This window comes from Lathamus discolor, chromosome Z (assembly GCF_037157495.1).
Source record: "Lathamus discolor isolate bLatDis1 chromosome Z, bLatDis1.hap1, whole genome shotgun sequence".
NCBI lineage: Eukaryota > Metazoa > Chordata > Aves > Psittaciformes > Psittacidae > Lathamus > Lathamus discolor.
Genome location: NC_088909.1, coordinates 19,287,914 through 19,307,033, shown reverse-complemented (window position 1 = coordinate 19,307,033; position 19,120 = coordinate 19,287,914).

Sequence of the window (19,120 nt, the reverse complement as noted above, 5' to 3'; positions counted from 1 at the left end):
CTTTAATGACAGTGGGTATGTCAGCTCCAGCTTTTTGGCCTGTTACAAGTGGGTTGGGCAGGTTTTCTTCATAGTATCTCTAAAATCATATTGCCCTTCCAAATGCAGTGTTTACTTAGCATTTAAAAGCTTTGTATTTATTGTTAGCAGGCTATTGTCACAGTATCTCTTCCACAAAGCCAAAGAAATGCATCTCTTTCACTGAGAGGGCCCATTTGGGTTGGTCCAACCCTGTATTTACACTGCTAGTGTCTGTCATGCTATCAACTGTCTTCAGACTGAAATAAATTTTACAAAAGCACTCTACAAATGTTTTGGTATTCCATTTATGCAAGAATGCAAAGTTCTAGGGGAAGACAAGGTCTCTCCCTGTTTCTTACAATAGTAGCATTTGTATCTTTCTTACCAAGTTGCTTAGGATTGTCACAAACACATGGGTCCCAAACTCATTTCATCTGGGATCTGCTACCCATGGCACCAGGTGACCTTCTTCAAAGGAGACATCAATGTCACCCAAGCAAGCTATCCCATGGCAACTTCATTGTTTTATCACATCTAGAATATCTCTGTGTGTAGAAGATGATGTTGAAGTCTAGGAGGTTTATCCCTCTCAGTTTCAGCATTGCCAGCCCTCTTTGGGCACACTGTCTTCACCTCTCTTTGGCCTCTTCCCAGCTTACTAGCACTTACTATCTTTTGAAGTTTATAAATTTATTTTTGAACATTTCACATCAGTAGCAGTTAAGTTACAGCTTCAACAATATTCTTTATTGTTGTTTTGAATCAGTAACTCTTGCTGCTGCTTTAGCATCATGTTTTTTCTATCTCAGACATAGCTGTGATAGAGTAATTCATAAAGCTGCGTGTAAGTGGGGTGAAACTGGGAGAGCTCCCAGTTTCAGTCTAGCTGGACTCTGCCCTTCTCACTTCATCTTGGCTTGTGCAAGAGAGAATCCAGGTGCGGGGTCCAGGAGGCAGCAAGGGCACACATCAACCGAGTACCTGCTTTGAGTGGTAAGAGAACCAGAAAACTGTAGTCCATCCTCTTGGTTCACCATGTTATGTGCCCATATGATCTTTCTCTTTTTTAGTTGGAATAAACCTTTCCCGAATAAAAATAGCCTAGATTTCAGATGAAGTCTTACCAACATTTAGTGCAACAGTAGTAATTCCCAGACAAGACTTTAATAAGGAGATCGCACTTGCCTCTTTCACACCTTCATTACATGTTTATCCACAAACAGGTTATAAACACGCAAGTCATTCTGCTCTATCATTTCTCTAATTCTGAAAGGCCAGGTTTAACATGTAATTCTATTCACTTCCGTCCCATTTCTGTTACTAGAGATTATTATTTTTTTTTTTCCCCTGTGTGAGTCCCATTCTTCACTATTTAATGGTGGTGGCCAAGTTCATAATCTCCAAGTTTCATTAGCAAACACAAACTTTTGGGTGCATATTACTAATGCAAATATTTAATAAGATCATTCCCAATAACAGATCTTTCAGGATGGGCAATATCACTCCAAGCCTGTAATTATCCTTGGAGCACAACACAGTATTATATCGTCTTCAGTCAATTCCTTTCCTGTCTTAACAATTCTATTTATCTCTCTCTCTTCTGCTCAGACTAACAATTACAAGTGTCATTGTAGCAGCTGCTTTTGTGAAATAGTGATAGATTAATATCTACCACATTTTACTTGCTTTTATAAAAGGTGGTTATCAGAATAAGGTAGCAGATTAATCTGGCTTCCTTTGGGAAATTTGTTTTGCATGTAGCAGTCTTCTGTGCTTATATTGCCTATGGGTAGAATTCGTGAAAAGTATTTTAACTTAGGAACTCCATATGGTCATAGGGTTATATGGATCTCCATAAATCAGGGCTTTTATAAGACACTTCATAATTTCTGTCATCTGCAGACCCCAAAGAAGACACCTTGCTTGATGTCCAAAGCTAGACTGAGAGATGACCCAAAATATTTTATGATATGAAAAAACTCATTGAATTTCAGATGATCCTAAGATTAGATTTTTCACTGCACTGCTGATGGCAAGATGCTGGATATTATTTTCCTCCTATTGAAAATATTAAACAAAAAACCGAAAGCAATCTGTCCCTACTTGCTGGGAGGACCTGCCCTTTCACTTGGTGCCAGTCTCTTGCAGATATCTCTGCTTGTACAGCAAGTCCAACTGTGCAGGCTGCAGAAAAGACTGAGAATGAGCACTGATGTTTTGCTTAATTAGAAATAGGCACCTCAATATGTGTTTCTGATGTGAAGTTTATTGTGTTCTACACTGATTATAGAACATATTCAAAGCAAATCATTAGATAACCTCATTCATTATGAGGCATCATGCACCTGTATCTGAAGACATGGTAGGACTGATTCTTTTTCTAAATTCAAAACAATTGATTTCACTGATTACACTAAACCCAAACAAAGAGCGAGCACATTTAAATTACATATTGTTGTTTCATTAAGTTATGCACTGTGCTTTCTGCTAGGCCTAATATTAACGTCTGGGACCAAGTTGTTTCCTTTGGTACAGAAACAGAGCTCCCTTTGTAGGCAGTGAGAATGCTATACACAGATCTGGAGAGGGAATGAAACAGTCCTCACTTATGTAAATTCTGTTTGTCACTTTTGGCTTTTCAAAGAGTACTCAGAAACAAGACAGTTGTGATCGGTAAAGTTGCCTTTTCAGTAAGGGAAGGTGTGCAAGCACCAGATGACACTACTGTTGCCCAAGGCTTGCACTGCAGATCCAAATCAGAGTTCTGTTGTGCTAGACGCTGAACATGTACAAACACAGTCAGATTCACCTTATCTACTTAGAAGCAATTAGCTTTCCATTGCTGGTATCTTCAGAAAGAAAGGACCACTGTGTCTGTCAGTAGTCCTAAAGCAACTGATTTCCTTAAGCTTTTGATAGTCTGATTACATCTCTTTGAGATAGAAGGAGAAAAAAACCCACTATCTAACTGAAAATAGTCTCCTCCCAAACACTGAAAGAGACCAGTTCTTTATTTCTCCTAAAACCAAAGTGAATGTGTAAAAATATAAACATTCAAAAGGATCCAAGTCTCCTCATGGTTATTATTTTAAGAGCAAAATAAACTTCATGTCAAATTTTAAGAACCTTAGTGTCTATTTTGCCATATGTAAGTTTACACATTCATCTGACAGGTGTTTTCACTTGGTCCCCTCATGTATATGTTCAAATGGGTTTTACTTATTTTTACTGTCTAAAGCTTTTACAGTTCTATAACAACAGGTCCATCAAGTTGTCAACTGATTTAGTACTTGGAAACCTCCAGTTGTCCTCAGTTGTAGTGTTTATCAAAGTGCAGCACCGCAGTAGCAGATTAGCTTCCAGGGTAACATTGACTAGTTTGGACAGTTATAAGTAAATTGTTTTTGTTGAGCTGATTGTTTTAAAATTAAACCTCCAAGCACCGAAAGAATCAGCAATGCCAAAGGAGACTTGGAGCCTTGTCTTCAAAGTTATGACAAGTCAGGCACTTGGCAGTTTTCACAATGACCTATATTTTAATATGGGCTATTGGATTATTTCTAAAGAGGCTTCTTAGCCATAAAAGAATTATGCTCATTGGCTGGGCTGTGGCAAAAATACAATTGAATTAAGGATTGAAATAATTTAGAATCCAGTTGGACAAGTTGTCCCTGCGGCTGAGCAGTAGCAGATGTATTAAGCATTGGAAATTGCACAGAAAAAAAGGTATAATTGATCTAAGGTAACCTCACTACTTTGTATTAAATAAATCAATGCTGATAAGCTGAAAGGTTAGAAGCAAGAAGCCAAATTAAAGGAAGGTGGACAGGGAAAAAAAAAAAAAAAAAAGCCTAGGTAAACCAAGTTAACTTCTGGATCCTAAATGTGGTAGGGACTGTGGACAATTAGGCTCTGTAAGTACAGTGACTATGAGTTTCCAAATCAGCAGGATTGCTGAGGAGTGTCGGGAGGAGAGAAGGAGATACCAAACTGTGTGTCCTTACAGGAGGGACATGTTTTCTAAGTGAGAAAATAAATTCTAATTAATTTGGGCACCTGAAATCACTGAAAACCATTGGTGCCCCATAGCTTTCACCCTCACATAGGTATGTACCTGTATGTATCGCTGCATTTCAGCTCTGAGATTACAAGGTAAGGCTACATTGCGACAATTGCAGTACACAGAGCAGCTGATGTTTTAGGAGTGCAGTGTGTGTGGGTGTGTGTGTGTGTTGTGTTAGTTAAAAGAAACAGGTAAAATTAACATGTTGGCTAGCAATGTAGGCTATGGTAAATTCCTTCTGGAGACAGCGCCTGAGCACTAGCAAATGGAGTGGAAGGTGTCCACGACAGAAGCCTACAGTATTAAGAAAAAGAATATTTTTCTAGTTTTCGTTCAAAACTCAGTGAATTTTAGAGGCAGTGACTTCAAATAAACTCCTGTATGTCCTGTAATGTAGATGGAAATACTGGCAGGATTTCCTGTTGTTACTCACCTAACTTCTTTTTCTGCATTCCAGACTGAGCCCAAATGGTTTCATAGTCATTAACCTTGTTTTGCAAAGATTGAGAAGATGCAGAAAAAAATACTTGTGTTACTGCTTTGGATGTACGTACACTAAAGAGAGCATACACGGGTGGCTATTGCAGCTGAGAAAAAGAAGCACATAGACAGCGTTGCCTCCAGGAGAACGCTGTAGCAAGTTCTGTTGCCCTGTTTCCTGAGGAGCAGATGAAGCTGGTGCCAGGATGGGGGGGCATTTGTCCAGATTGGGTTATTGAGTATTTAGATAGATAATAATTACAGTGCTTTTCCTTCTGCTCTCCGAACAGCTCTGCTTTTCTGACAGAAAGCCTTGTGAGGTGCGCGTGTGTGTGCAGTGAAGAGGGATGTTGCTATCAGTGTTGTCAGGGGTGGGCAGTGAGCGGTCCCCCTGCGGCTGTGAGGGAAGGGCAGTGAGCGGCGTCCCTGCGGCTGTGAGGGAAGGGCAGTGAGAGGTGTCCCCGCGGCTGTGAGGGAAGGGCAGTGAGCGGTGTCCCTGCGGCTGTGAGGGAAGGGCAGTGAGCGGTGTCCCCGCGGCTGTGAGGGAAGGGCAGTGAGCGGTGTCCCTGCGGCTGTGAGGGAAGGGCAGTGAGCGGTGTCCCCGCGGCTGTGAGGGAAGGGCAGTGAGCGGTGTCCCCGCGGCTGTGAGGGAAGGGCAGTGAGCGGCGTCCCTGTGGCTGTGAGGGGAGGGCAGCGAGCGGTGTCCTTGCGGCTGTGAGGGAAGGCCGGGCAGCGAGCGGTGTCCCTGCGGCTGTGAGGGAAGGCCGGGCAGTGAGCGGTGCCCCTGCGGCTGTGAGGGAAGGCCGGGCAGTGAGCGGTGTCCCTGCGGCTGTGAGGGAAGGCCGGGCAGTGAGCGGTGCCCCTGCGGCTGTGAGGGAAGGCCGGGCAGTGAGCGATGTCCCTGCGGCTGTGAGGGAAGGCCGGGCAGCGAGCGGTGTCCCTGCGGCTGTGAGGGAAGGCCGGGCAGTGAGCGGTGTCCCTTGGCTTGCCCTGAAGCTCCACCTGCTGGTTCTTCTCTCCAGCGCAGGGATTAGCGGCGGGGTGGGGATGGGGCTCTGCTGTGCAGGCAACGGGACGCAGGGAACTGGGGCTCCTGCTACTGCCGAGCCTGAAACCTGGGAACAGTCCTTCAAGGGAGCAGGGGCTTGGCTTGTGTGCCTCTCCTCTTCCTCCTGTTAAATACTATAGACCTCTAAAACTACTAGAGCTCATGGTTTTCTATGGAAATTAGACATCTGCTTTGCAAATAAGGAAGACAGAAACTCCCTTAATTGTCCAGCAAATATGCTGATTTGAAACATATCATAGAATCCCAGGTTGGAAGGGACCTCAGGGATCATCTGGTCCAACCTTTCGAGGCAAAGCATGGCCTTAAACTAGATGGCCCAGCACCCTGTCCAATCTTAACAGTGTCCAGCACTGGGAGCTTCACCGCCTCCCTAGGGAGAGATTATTCCGATGGCTGATTGTTGATTGTTCTAATTGTGAAAAATTTTCCTCTTGTGTGCAGTCAGAGGCCCCCCAGGAGTAACTTGTGCCAGTCACCCTTTCTCTTTTCTATGTGACTCCTTGTAAAAAGGAAGCCTCCAACTCCTTTGTACCTACCCTTTAAATACTGACCTCTATACATTTGGGACCTATGAATAGCAATGTTGAAGGCCAGTCCAAGTGCAAAGTCAAGCAATCAAAGCTCAGGAAATGTTGTCAAGATAACATTTTAGTTAAGATTTTGCTGTGGCACAAGCAAATAGAAGAGCTGATTTTAAAACATGGTTATTCCCCTGACAGCTCCCTCTCTCTCACACCAGACATCTTCTGTCCCTCTGCCATTTGCAGGAATTGAAACTTTTGTGATCTAGTAATTCCATGTAGCTTTCCTAAAGCTAATACCAAATTTTGCCTGATTGCTCCTTGTCCTGGGCAGACAAGGATCTTTCATGTAAAATGGAAGTGAATGAAAGTGTGGATTTTGAAGTTAGATGTAGATTTGAAGAATCACTTGTTTCTTTGTTCATTTCAAATTAATAAGCTGAGATGTACCCAGCAGGTAAACATGCAGCCATCCATCCTTGCTGTGATTGTTCGGTTTTCAGACTGTTCTTAATCAAAGTACAGAGCTTGCATCTCAGTAAATAATAAGCATAGAAAGGGCTAAACATTGAATTACGTAATTAAAAAATATGATGATACTTTGCCCAGCCAAAACCACTATATATTTATGTACTGAAGGAGTATTAATACCAAAAGATTAATTGTTATGAGAGGTTATATGTGAGATACCATACTCTGAAGGAAAGATGGGTCATTCAGATGTATCTTCAACATGAAAAAATGTCTTTTGCTTTCTGAAGAATTGCATGTTGCATTCTCTTGCACGTGTCCAAGTTATGATGAGATAGTGTATAATTCCTCATGGTCAAGCTCAAAAATTATCACCCATTGGGAAAGTATGATGAGGCAGTTGAATATACTCACCTCTACACTGTCATTAACAATTTCTGTGCTGTTTCTAAGAGAATATTGTGACTTGTTCAATAGCAGAGTTTAGAACCCTGTTGTAATAGCAAGCCTACAATGGACTTAATCCTGTGCTCATGCACAGAGACAGAAGAGTATGGTGAGACCAGATTAGGGAGAAAGTAGAAAAGATAAATGAACAGTAGCTCAGATTTTGTTATTGAAGAGGTCATCTGCTACTCCATCAGATCCTCTCAAGGTTACTTCTTAACTTTTCTGAAGACTGAGGATACATCTGAAGACTATACAGTCTCTGTTCTACCTGAAATCCAGCTTAATATTGGGGTAATTGCTTTTTTGATACAAATTAGAGTACGAAGTTTTTCACATTCCCAGAAGAAACCATGGCAGCAAGTCTCGAAACACAAAGGGCAATGGTATTCCACATCAGTCACTGGGGTCCCATTGCACTTCATGAGGTATAAGGAGGACTTACTTTTTTAAGAAGAACTGACAGATATGCTCCTTTCTTAGTGAACATGTGCATTTACTGTCCCCCCATTCTCTATCCCACTGGTGGTCTCTTATATTCCTTCATGGATAATCATTATTAACTGGATAGTCCATGTAATCTCAGCAGAAGAATATCCTGCCTGCCTTTCCTATGTCTGCAATTTGGATATCTTAGATTTGGAAAGGCAAAGTAAGTTGCTACACAGCTGATCTCCAAGCATGACAGAACATTGTGCTATGTGCCCGCCTACCCTTCATCTGTGCTTTTACCTCTGGTGAACTGCAGCCACTGTTCTTTTTAGGGTTTGATACAGAAGAGGAGCCCAAGTGCCACCATTCCTGTTTTAAGGGACACTTTTCTTATGCTAAGGACAGTGCAATGGGAATAGAATGGAACCTGGGCCTGCCTTCACTGTGTGAGGGAAGGAACTGGGATAATACAAATACAGTCACTCTTCTGGCCCTAGAGAGGAACCCATGAAAATGAGCACAGGGTGGGACAGCAATTCATGCTCTGGAAGGATCTCCTGCATAAGGGAATCTCTTTAAAAAGAGCATCAGGGAGAGTGCCAGCCCCAGGGAGTGCTTGGCAGTAAGATGGATTTGGAATAAGGTTGGGGAAGGCTGGTGGGTGATGTGTCTTGGTGCAGATGGGCTGCTATACCACAGCTACCCAGGGATCCTCCATCTTCGTGTGTGGCCCACGGATGCCAGCTTGCCCTAACGTCACAATATTTAGGGTATTTTGATGAAGTCCCACTATTTGAATTCATGTGATCCTATTAAAAACCTAGCTTCCATCCAGGAATAAAAAGTTACATTGATAGCTTGTAGGCTGAAAATATAAACCCTAAGGGCTCAAAACTGGGAAGATAATAAAAATAAATGCCTTACTATTTTTAGGAATAAAATAAAAGATAAATTTAGGAAGTTTTTTTCTGCATGGCTTTGAATGTCTCCATTCAAAGCATTGAGCTTCTTTCTGTGCATTCAGGGAGACATCTCAGAACCTTGCTAAGATATTTCACATTCTGCAGGTGTGTTGTGGTAGGGAGGTAGAGATGGGGAACCAAATTAGGGATCAGGCCCTCATGACATCATATTCCGCTCAGCTGTGTTCTGGAGCTGTACAGTGCAGAAACATCCTGCACAAAGGAGCACATGGAAATTTAAAACATAAAAAGATGTGTGTGGATAGCTGTTAAAACAAATGCAAACTAGCACATTATCACAAAAAATTAAGATGTCCTACCATACACGGTGTGTGCTTCTGAATGGCATAGAACAATGAGTTGTACATGCTCATTCCTATTTCCTAAAAAAAGCTTTTGCTGTTAAAAAAGTCTGTTGTTAATTATTATTCTGCTTGTTATTAATGTAGGCAGTGTTATTTCTTAAAACATTTTTGCAATCCTAGTGTTTCCTATTGATTTGTTTGGTTTAATTTCTAAAGTTTGGACAAGGACCTGCCTGAGCTTCCATGTATATTGCAGAAGGAAATCAAAGGGCCTGTCTCGTTAGCAGTCTGTATGTTTTCTGAAGGAGGATCAGGTGTGTTCAGTACCCCTTCAGGTGGGACTCAAACTCCTGCAGGAGCACATAGAAGTGTGGTTTGCCTTGAGTCCAATTCCAGTCAGGAGCTCAGAGTCCTTCCAGTGAGTGCTCTGAATGAAGGAGGTCTGATGCACATGAGTTAAGCCCAAAACTGCCAGAGGAAGTTGGGAAACACGATTTCTCCTTTTGTTTTACCATCTCCTTTCCTATGGGTTTCAGCCCCTGCAACTCATGATCTGTGTGTAGGAGAGGCACAGTAAGGAGGTAAGGCTCTGTAAGGAGGCACAAGCAGGGTTTAATGCAGCAACAGCACTTCAGTATTCTCTTTCTCAATAAATTAATCATTAACATTAACCATAGACTCCCATAGTATTTGTCTTTTACTTTGTCCATTTTTTTTTCTCTTACCCTTATTCTTTTTTCCTCTTTTCTGAGTTGATCTGAGTGAAACTTTGTTCCGGTACCTGCTCTTGGATAAGTCTGCAGCCCCTGCTGCAGAGAAGCGGAAAATGGGTCAGAGCTACAGAGGCAGCAGCAGGGAAATAAGCCTTCTTACTGGAATGAGCATGAGGCCAGGGACAAGAGAAATGCTGGAAGCTTTGTGCTGTGTTTCTGTGATATAACAACACAGCTCTGATGGCCCACTAATTCAGTTTTTTTACTGTTAGGAACCACTAAGGCAGTATTGATGCTTCCTTAACTGTGCTAGGTCATTATCATACAATGTAATTATCTGATTCTGGTGTATGGTTTGTAGGACCTGTTTTCTGGGGCCTGTTTCTGGGCAGATCTACCTGATAATGCAGCTTCCGAAAATGTATGTTAAAGGGTCAGATTGGTGTGCTGGATAAATAATCATTTGTAATTCGGTGGTGTTAGGGGGCCTGTTGTGATAGGCTGTCTAAAACATCAGAATTAAAAGCCAGTACAAGTTCTAAAGAACACAAAATTAAACCCAATAGCTAAAAATATGTAATGGACTCAGGTCAAAATCCAACCTTTTGGAAGGAATTTGGATGTAAGTTGGAACTTGGCATCTCTGCAGAGCTCTGCATTTCCGGTACCTAAAGGGGGCCTATAGGGATGCTGGGGAGGGACTCTTCATCAGGGACTGTAGTGACAGGACAAGGGGTAATGGGTTAAAACTTCAACAGGGGAAGTTTAGATTGGATATAAGGATGAAATTCTTTCCTGTTAGGGTGGTGAGGCACTGGAATGGGTTGCCCAGGGAGGTTGTGAGTGCTCCATCCCTGGCAGTGTTCAAGGCCAGGTTGGATGAAGCCTTGGATGGGATAGTTTAGTGTGAAGTGTCCCTTCCCATGGCAGGGGGGTTGGAACTAGATGATCTTGAGGTCCTTTCCAACCCTAACTATTCTATAATTCTATGATTCTATAATAAAAAGATCCCAAGTAAAACTCTGGTAGGAGCCCTACCATATCATTGCTGGCATTAACATTAGGCTGCCTTACTGGGATTGATATAGGCTTTCTTCCTTCTTGTTTAATAATGTATTTCCTCTTGGAGGAAAACTGTGGTGGTAAAACTTAGCAAAGCCAGCAATGTGTCTCATAAACAAATTCATTTCCTTCTTCAAACATTGTTTCATTCAAGAGCAATACATTCAAAATCCCTTTTAGCACTGGGTCTTTAATTGGTTCCTTTTGCAGGAATGAAGCAGCCATTCTTTGAATCTCCCTTGAAGTCTGCTGAATTTGTTAAAATCTGCTGTGTTATCTCCTGTTGGGAATGTATTCTTTACTGAATTGCAGCAAGGGAATGATACTGATAACATACATGGTGTATGACTTTATTTGGGTTTTTTAGGAAAACTCCACACATTTATTTTTAATGGTGAGCATTGGCCTGTAATACATAAAACAAAACCAAACCCACCCTTAATATTTCCCTATGGGTATGCAGTTTTGTTTCAGGATATTTTAGTGATTTTTGAAACAAACAATTGAGGGAGGCCTGTTCATGGAGTGAGGAGACCTCATTTCATCTGTCTCTGAGAAAGCTGCTCTGCTTCTCCAGAAACTTATTTAGTAAGGCCCAAGGAAGGGGTAGTATGGCACTGCCATGTGTTTAACGTTTGGCATGGCTTTTGCTGCATTTCATTGATTTTTTTTTTTTTTTTCATTTTTACTACTGTGACGGACAGATGTGATTTGAATACAGGTTTGTTGGTTTTTTTGTTGTTTTTTTTTTTTTTAAGTTGAGACTATACAGTCTTCTTGCCTGCAGTTAGTAAGTGCAGTTATTTGAAATGCAAGTGTATCTGTGTTACTTCCAGTGTTTAATATTCTGTACAGAGAAGAGACAGAAATGGAGAGAGTGAAGGTAGAGGAGAAATCCATACAATCTAAAAGATTTTGTGGCTTAAGACTGAGCGCTGACTAAATCTGTGACGCATAATCACTCATTCGGGAAGTGTTTTAGCAGTTAGAAAAAATAAGTTCAGCTTAATATATTCTGTAGGAAGAAATAAAAGTCAGATTGCTAGTTGCCAGACATCCAACACAACTAAAGTTACGCAACTGAAGGCACCCTGATTTTAGCATTAGTGTTGCCTGGAAAGGCGTTAATATTCCCTGGAAAGCTGTGCTTTAGGTTAGTGGTTTGTGTTCTCTCCTTTTTCAGGTGGTTTGGAATTTTTAAAAATATTTTTAAAGTGTCCAATCAAGGAGCAGAGGACACACTGCAATCGTGTAGCAGGACTGGTAAGTAAGGCTAAAGCTGTGGAAGATGGTCTGTGGTATAACTCAGGGCTGAATGTGTTCAATTGAAACAACTCTCTCATGATGAGTGGATTTCAGGAAAATCAGCCCTGGCTTTTGAACTGTTTACCATTACTGAGAAACCAAAGTTGTAATGAGTGAGTATGGTGATGACATTGGCTAGTTACAGAAGATTTAAAAGCAAGAAGATGCCAGAACAAGATCTGGCTCAGTGGCAGTGTTTCCTCACCCAGCCCCAAATAATGAAAGGATTGAATAGAATTTGCCATTGTTGGAGAAAAGCCTACACATGAACCTGCCTCGCGAGCTGGCACCCACTGATGATAATAACTAAGTCAATGTGCTACTGTGCCATATAAATGAGCTGAGCTTTCTCATGCATAAAGGAGGCTTTCATCAGAGAAAATACATCAGGTTTCTTGCACTGGGTGGCAAACACTTTCCATTAACCCCAGAGCAATGCTGACTGGAAATTACTTGGCTTATTACTTGTAAACCCCAAAGTCCGTGTCATTCTGCTCCTGTGCCTCTAGTTGCAGTTGCCTAATAATCAGGATGAGAATTGTTCTGCCAGAGCTATGAATGCTGCCTGGCTTCTCATGAGTCTTTCTTTGCTCTAAGAAAACAAAACACTGGAGAAAGAGTGGCTTGTGCTTTTTTTACCGGTCCTGGGCTTCAGTCCTCCAGAGCTCTTATTTCAAAATTAAAATGGAGTTAATAGGGATTTTCTTCTCTTGTGTCATACCCTCTTTGTACCCTGTGCTCAGCTGGGCTGTGTTTTCTGGAGAAACAGACTGACAATGTATTTCAGTGATACTTGGTCCTCTAAACTGTAGGTGGTTTTTTGGAAAATGGTACATTAGGCACAGAGGCACCTTTGAGCTTTAAACAGCATGACATTTTGTCTGTGGTGCTTCCACATAGCATTTATCTAGAGATCAAAGTAAACTTTTATCTATCTGAGATCCTTCCACTGAAGTAACTCCTTCTGAAGAAACAGAAAAGAGCTCTTGATTTCTTTTTAGTCATTCCCCACTGCCTGCCAGTGGGTCACAGGTATCTGTCTAGTGGCAAACATCTAATGAAGAATGAATATTCTTGTTTGATGGTTCATTTCACCACTAAAAATACTAGCTATAGACTTCTAGTAACTGGAGACTACACAACCTTGTATGTTTTACTCCTTAGAGTGTGGCTGACCTGATTTCAATAACACTGTTTCAGGAGAGAAGAGATGCTAACAGCTATCTCATCCTGGCTTTATTATATCCAAGGCTGTGTCTGAAACAATTGCCATGGTGGTTTCTTTACTGATGTTTCTAATTAGGAAGTGTGTCCTGGGTTCAGCAGTAGCAGTCATTTTTCTCCTTCTTAGTAGCTGGTGCAACACTGTGTTTTGACTTTCGGCATGGGAACAGAGCTGATAACACAAATGTTTTAGTCTGACCAAGAACTTTCTGAGCCTCATGCTCTGCCTGGGAGGAGGGAAAGCCAGGAGTAAGCAGAGACAGGACACCTGACCCAAACTAGCCATACCACAGCACGTCATGCCCAGGATGTAACTGAGAGTTACCCGGAAGGGCTAGGGCACTGCAGGGTTGGACAAGGTGTCGGTTGGTGCTCGGTGGGGTGGGGTTGGGCGAGTTATCGGTCGGCTGGTGCTGAGGTGTTGTATTCTCTTCCCTTGTTATTTCCCTTATCATTATTATTGGTGGTAGCAGTAGTGATTTGTGTTATAACTTAGTTACTAAACTGTTCTTATCTCAACCCGTGGGAATTGCATTCTTTTCGATTCTCCTTCCCATCCCTCCAGGAGCAGGGGGAGGGCAAGAAGGGGGGGGAGTGAGAAAGCGACTGTGTGATTTATGGCTGACTTTGTTTAAACCACAACAAAGTGTCACCAAAAATACATTTTATTCAGTTTTGCTGTATCAGTACCATTTATTATGTTCAGCCTCTTTACAAGGGCCTGTAGTGATAGGACAAAAGGGAATGGCTTTAAGGTAGAAGAGGGGAGATTCAGGTTAGACATGAGGAAGAAGTTCTTCCCTGTGAGGGTGGTGAGGCCTTGGCACAGATTGCCAGGAGAAGCTGTGGCTGCCCCATCCTTGACAGTGTTCAAGGCCAGCTTGGACGGGGCCTGGAGAAACTTGGTCTAATGGAATGTGTCTCTGCCTGTCAAACTGGTTGAACTTTAACCTCCCTTCCAATCCAACCCATCCTAGAGTTCTATGCTGAACTCATGAATCCTCATGAGAGGAGCATTGTGAGCTCAAATATATGTAGGTGGCTAACAATGTAATTTATTATTTTATCCTTTCTCAAAGACGGTGGCATAGTCTGATAAGAATAGTATGGGAGTTTCGATGTTTTAAAGAAAGGTGTGAAATACATAATATTTATAGCACTTATGGCACAAATTACATTCAGAGAAACATTCAGTGATTAGGAATGATGCAGTCTTAATGAATTACCCTGCCTCACACAGAGATATAGCTAAAAGACACTTCTGGATTACTTTGTTTGGTATGACTGGTGTGATATATTCCCAAGAGACTGAAGAGCTTTATAAGGAGGGAATACATTGTCCTCATTGCATCAATAGTCCTGTCTTGGGTACATTGTGATGTTCTTTTTGTGGGATGTGTTTGTCACCATGCTGATGTGTGGTAGATGTGTGCGTAATGAATCCAGTGGAAATAAACAGTGTTTTCCCCCTTATGAATATTTGATCTATGATTTATTTATCCACCCAGAATTGGATTAATAGCATGTCAAATGCTGCCTGTTTGTTTTCCTGTTGACATATTTCTATCAGCAGTGTCTTCTGTATTATGGACAGGAAAAATATTATCAGACTTATAAAACAATGGCTTAATGAGACCAGTTCTTTGATGTAAGCTAGATGGACTCCACTTGGGAAAATCAGAAAAGATTAGGTGGGGGGAAGGATTTTTTTGTCTACTGTGAAACTGTTCTCATTAGGCTGGAAGAAGAGTGGATTGAGACTGACTGACTCCACTAGAAGGTCAGGCACCGGCTGGCGATGACAGGCCGTGGTCTGCGAAGGCGGGGCTTGCCTGCATACCCCTGCGTAACTTTATGGACACCTGAGAACTCATTCTTTTGCACCTTTAGAATGCACCAGATCATGGTGGAAAGAATCAGGCTTGATATCACTGAAAATGGCTAGAGACAGAGAGCAAATCAGAGATAGCTGCAGGTAAGAAGCATTTTGATAGGGGAAAAAGGTGCTAAAAAAGTCTAAATGCGCCACCTTTTCATAAATGATCAAATCCATTTAACAGAGTTTGCTGCCTTGCATCCGGAAAAGATGATCAGTGGGAGTGTTAAAGTGAAGAATATAAAATTTTATTACAGGGTTTGAGTCCCATGAGTACCCATGGGTAATTCACTTTATCAGGAGTCACAGCTCCTGTATTTCTATCTCTGCTATGCCCATACATTCCCATGTACCTTTTGGCAAAGTAGTCACTTTCTTTTTGCCTTGTCTATTTATAAACTGTTAAACATCCAGGAAAGGTAGAAACCCTTATATGTGTTTTATGCAATACTTAGTTCAATCTATTTCAATCCAGTTCAATATTTTTTTTTCTTTTTTTTTTCCTCCTACTAAAGCTGCAAAGTCCACTTGAATAAAATGGATAATAGCAGAGTTTTGTGTCTCATTACTTGTTGCTGCCTGAGGGGCTGGTTCTCTTTGGTACACAGAGTATCTTTTCTACTAAAAGATAAGTTTCTGCTATAGAAGGCACAGACTTTTGCCTTTAAAATTGGCAATAGTAAAGTAGAAAGAATGGCTCCTGCTAGTATATATTTCAAAGGTTGTTTTAGGTTTCATGTAGCTTTGAGTTAATAATAGTTCAAGCCTACATTCAAACTGCAAAGGTGAAATTGCTACTCTTTCTCTGTCCCCAGTGTATGTTGACAATATACTTTTTTGCTTGCAAGAGACAGGCTGTCACAGACATGTAATTAAATAACATTATGGAGGTTGGCATGCTTTCATTCAAAAGAGCAGTGTACAAAATCTAAACATTTTAAATTATTTCTGCTTTGAATGGCTGCTGCAGTTCATGGCTGGTTATCTCCCATTTCAAAGACTTCCTGCATTGAGGAAAACAGCTTTCCTAAAAGCTGCTGGCAGTTCTGGTATGACTCCTTCGAGTCTCCTACACTTTTTCCTGTTCATTTCTTTTTTACTTTTTAAGAAAACATTTTGAATTTTCCTGCAATCTTTGATACCAGGAGATAGGAGCAGAAACACAGACTTGTGTATCCAATTGTGCACTTGGCCTTATCTTTGTCTGCAAGGCTGATGTTTACCTTTCAAAAGGAAATTATTCTTTTTGAACAATTATAGCCTCTGAGCTTTCATCATGTCTCTCTAATTTGTAGTGCTTTGCTTCTAGTGCACTGTCAGATGCTTAGTGAAGTTTTAGGAAGATAATGTCCTTAACAAAAGGAAGTAATATATATAGGGTTGCTTTGGTTTTTTTTTTTAATGGAAGAAAGCTGTTTTTAACAATAATCTGAGCTAATCAAAATGTTCTTGATAAAGTGCTCTTTTAAATTCAATAAGGATAAAGCTGGGATGCTGCAGTAGGCAGGAATGAGCAATTGTAGGAAGAGAGAAGAGGGGAAGCTGGTTAAGGAGCAGTTCATTAGGAGCGGGTGTAGGCCTTACAGATCAGTGATAGCTGTATGTCAATGGGAAATACGGTGTTGTTTTAGAAAAGCCAAAACTTGCACTGACTGTGTATGAGCAGGAATGCTCACTGCAAACTCTCAATACAAGCCTTCTAGTTTGTTAGGCAATGGTGGGGCTGGACCTAAAGCATTATCTCCAGAGAACCTAAATGAAAATAGTCAGTAGTCTAGAAAGCGCAACCTGTGAGGCAAGAAAGAAAGAAAGGTTTTGCTTTTTGGCTCAAGGAAGACAGGCTGGGAGATGCAAGGGCGAAACAGGCATGATGATAAGCTCTGGGTATAGGTATATACAGATATAAATAGTTACCCTGCAGAGAAGTAAGCATTAATTCTCCTTGAGCAAGGTGAACACAAGACCTGGTGGCTTCAGCTGCAGAAGTATTCAGGTTAGACAGTGAGAGCACCTTCTCTAATAGGAAAAATTGTTAAGCAATGCACTAGATTGTCTGTCAAGGCTGTGCAGGCTGCCTCTGTGGAGGCCTTTAATGACAGATTTAGTCTAATGAATTCTCACTTCTGCAAACAGATTCTGTTTGCTGGGTGTATAGGAAGAGAATGATTTTTTTGCATGTTTTTATTGCATATTTTTATTAAAATCAATTTCACAATGAAAAGAAAACTAAGTAATTGCCTTAAAATGCCTCAAGTTCACTTGCAATTCCTAGAAAATTCCCCATCCCCTTTATAAAACCCATGGCTAGTTCAAATGATTCCTCTCATAGTATTGTTATGCTCCTAAACAGAACCTCATGCAGCCATTGCGCAACCTCAGGAGATTTTTGTCTTGTCTCAAGGAGTCTTGTAGAAACTAGGGAAATATGTTTTTACCTATGGCCAGTTTAGGGCAAAGCAATGTGCATCCAGGCATAATTTAAAAGATGAGCCTCATTTAAACCTCATGCAAAAGAACATTTTCAATAAAGTATTTTCTAGATTGTCTAATAAAAATTAACTGATGAAAAGAGTTAATATCTTTCATTTACTTTCAGCACTTCAGGTTGTAATTGCATGGTAATGTATTAGAGAAGGTGCACGTATTTCAACTGGGTTGTAGCCCAGAGGGCTTAAAGAAAGGCAACAGTAGGCAGTGCCTAGCTCAGGTAATGGAGTATTTCCTAGTACAATATTGTCATGTGTCTCTAAAGTCTTAACAGTCAGGTTATGATTATTACAGAATACATTATGAGGATGGCATGCTAAATTTAACTTCCAAAATATGTAATTAATTGTGAGACTGTTTTTCATGGTGAGGGTGGTGTAATTCTTACCCATTAACAATAACTAGCCATGGCATTTTTTCCTGTTTTCTGATTATTAGTACTATTGTGTGCTTTTAGTAAGTACTGAATATCTTGTTGATGTCCACAGGATTAAGTATACACTTCAATGCTTAGCAGAAGTTAGGTCCTTAAATGACCCTTCTATATTTCCTTTGTCATGGCACTAAACCTGCTGCGCGTCTTGAACTTTATCTGAGTCAGTGCTTCATACTGCATTTATATCAGACGCGGTTTTTTGTTTGCATTTTGGCTTTATGAAATGTCAGAATCAATCTTATACTAATGAAATGTCCAAATTTCATCTCAGCTATGAACATAGCTGCTAATCCTATAAGATGTTTACTTTCTGCCTCTCTGGCTATGTATAGTAACAGAGAGTCTGCCAACTTAAGCACTGCTGACAAACGTCTCCTACTGCTAGTCAGTCTAATAAATGTTATTTCATTGAGTAAAGATCTGAAATTAATTAATGTTATTAAAATCCCTTGCAACCTTTGACAAGTTAGCTTTTACTGCAAATCAGTAAAAGTAGCTGAATGCTGAATGTGGTCCGAGTCCCACCAAATTCAGTGATTTTTATGTTTAATCTTACCATTTCTCAACTTTAATCAGTGGAATAAGTCTTTTAATGGTAGTAGCTATGTTTCAGGTGGAAAGACGGAGGGAGAGAGGGAAAGGTAGGCTGTTCAAGGGATGCAAAACTGATAGGAAAAATGTAAGCCAAGACCACTGACCAGTTCAGCCTTCCTAGCAAATCGTACACAGTATAACTGCAAATCTCCCAAGCCTTTCTTTAATATCAAATTTGAGTTGTTCTTCCTGCGGCATTCTCAAAGTGAGAGCTACGTAATTCTCCACATGAAATCTTAGGCTTCTTTCCTTGTTAAAAGCTGTGGCCAAAGTTCAAATTCACAAGCAGACTGTCCACAGAGGAGCTGGGGGTGTGTTTGTGTATGTGGGGACTTTTCTTACATTTGGTTTCTTAGCTAGCTGCAGGCCCTAATTTTCCACATCCATGAATTCTGAGTAGCCTTTGGTACCTATGCAAACACCACCAGCAGCCTGCTCAGGCAGAATGGTGTATTTCTTTGTACTGGAATAGTGTCTGAAGAATTGCACAGCAATGGGGCCCTCGTGGGCTGACCACCTTATTGAAGAAGCCAATAAAAGTTTCCCAGACTTCTGATACTCAGAGAACACTTTGTTTTAAGCAAGAATTGCTAGGTAGGTGACAGTTGTGGCCAAGCAGCCCTGACCCTGTGCAGCAGTCCTATGAACGGTC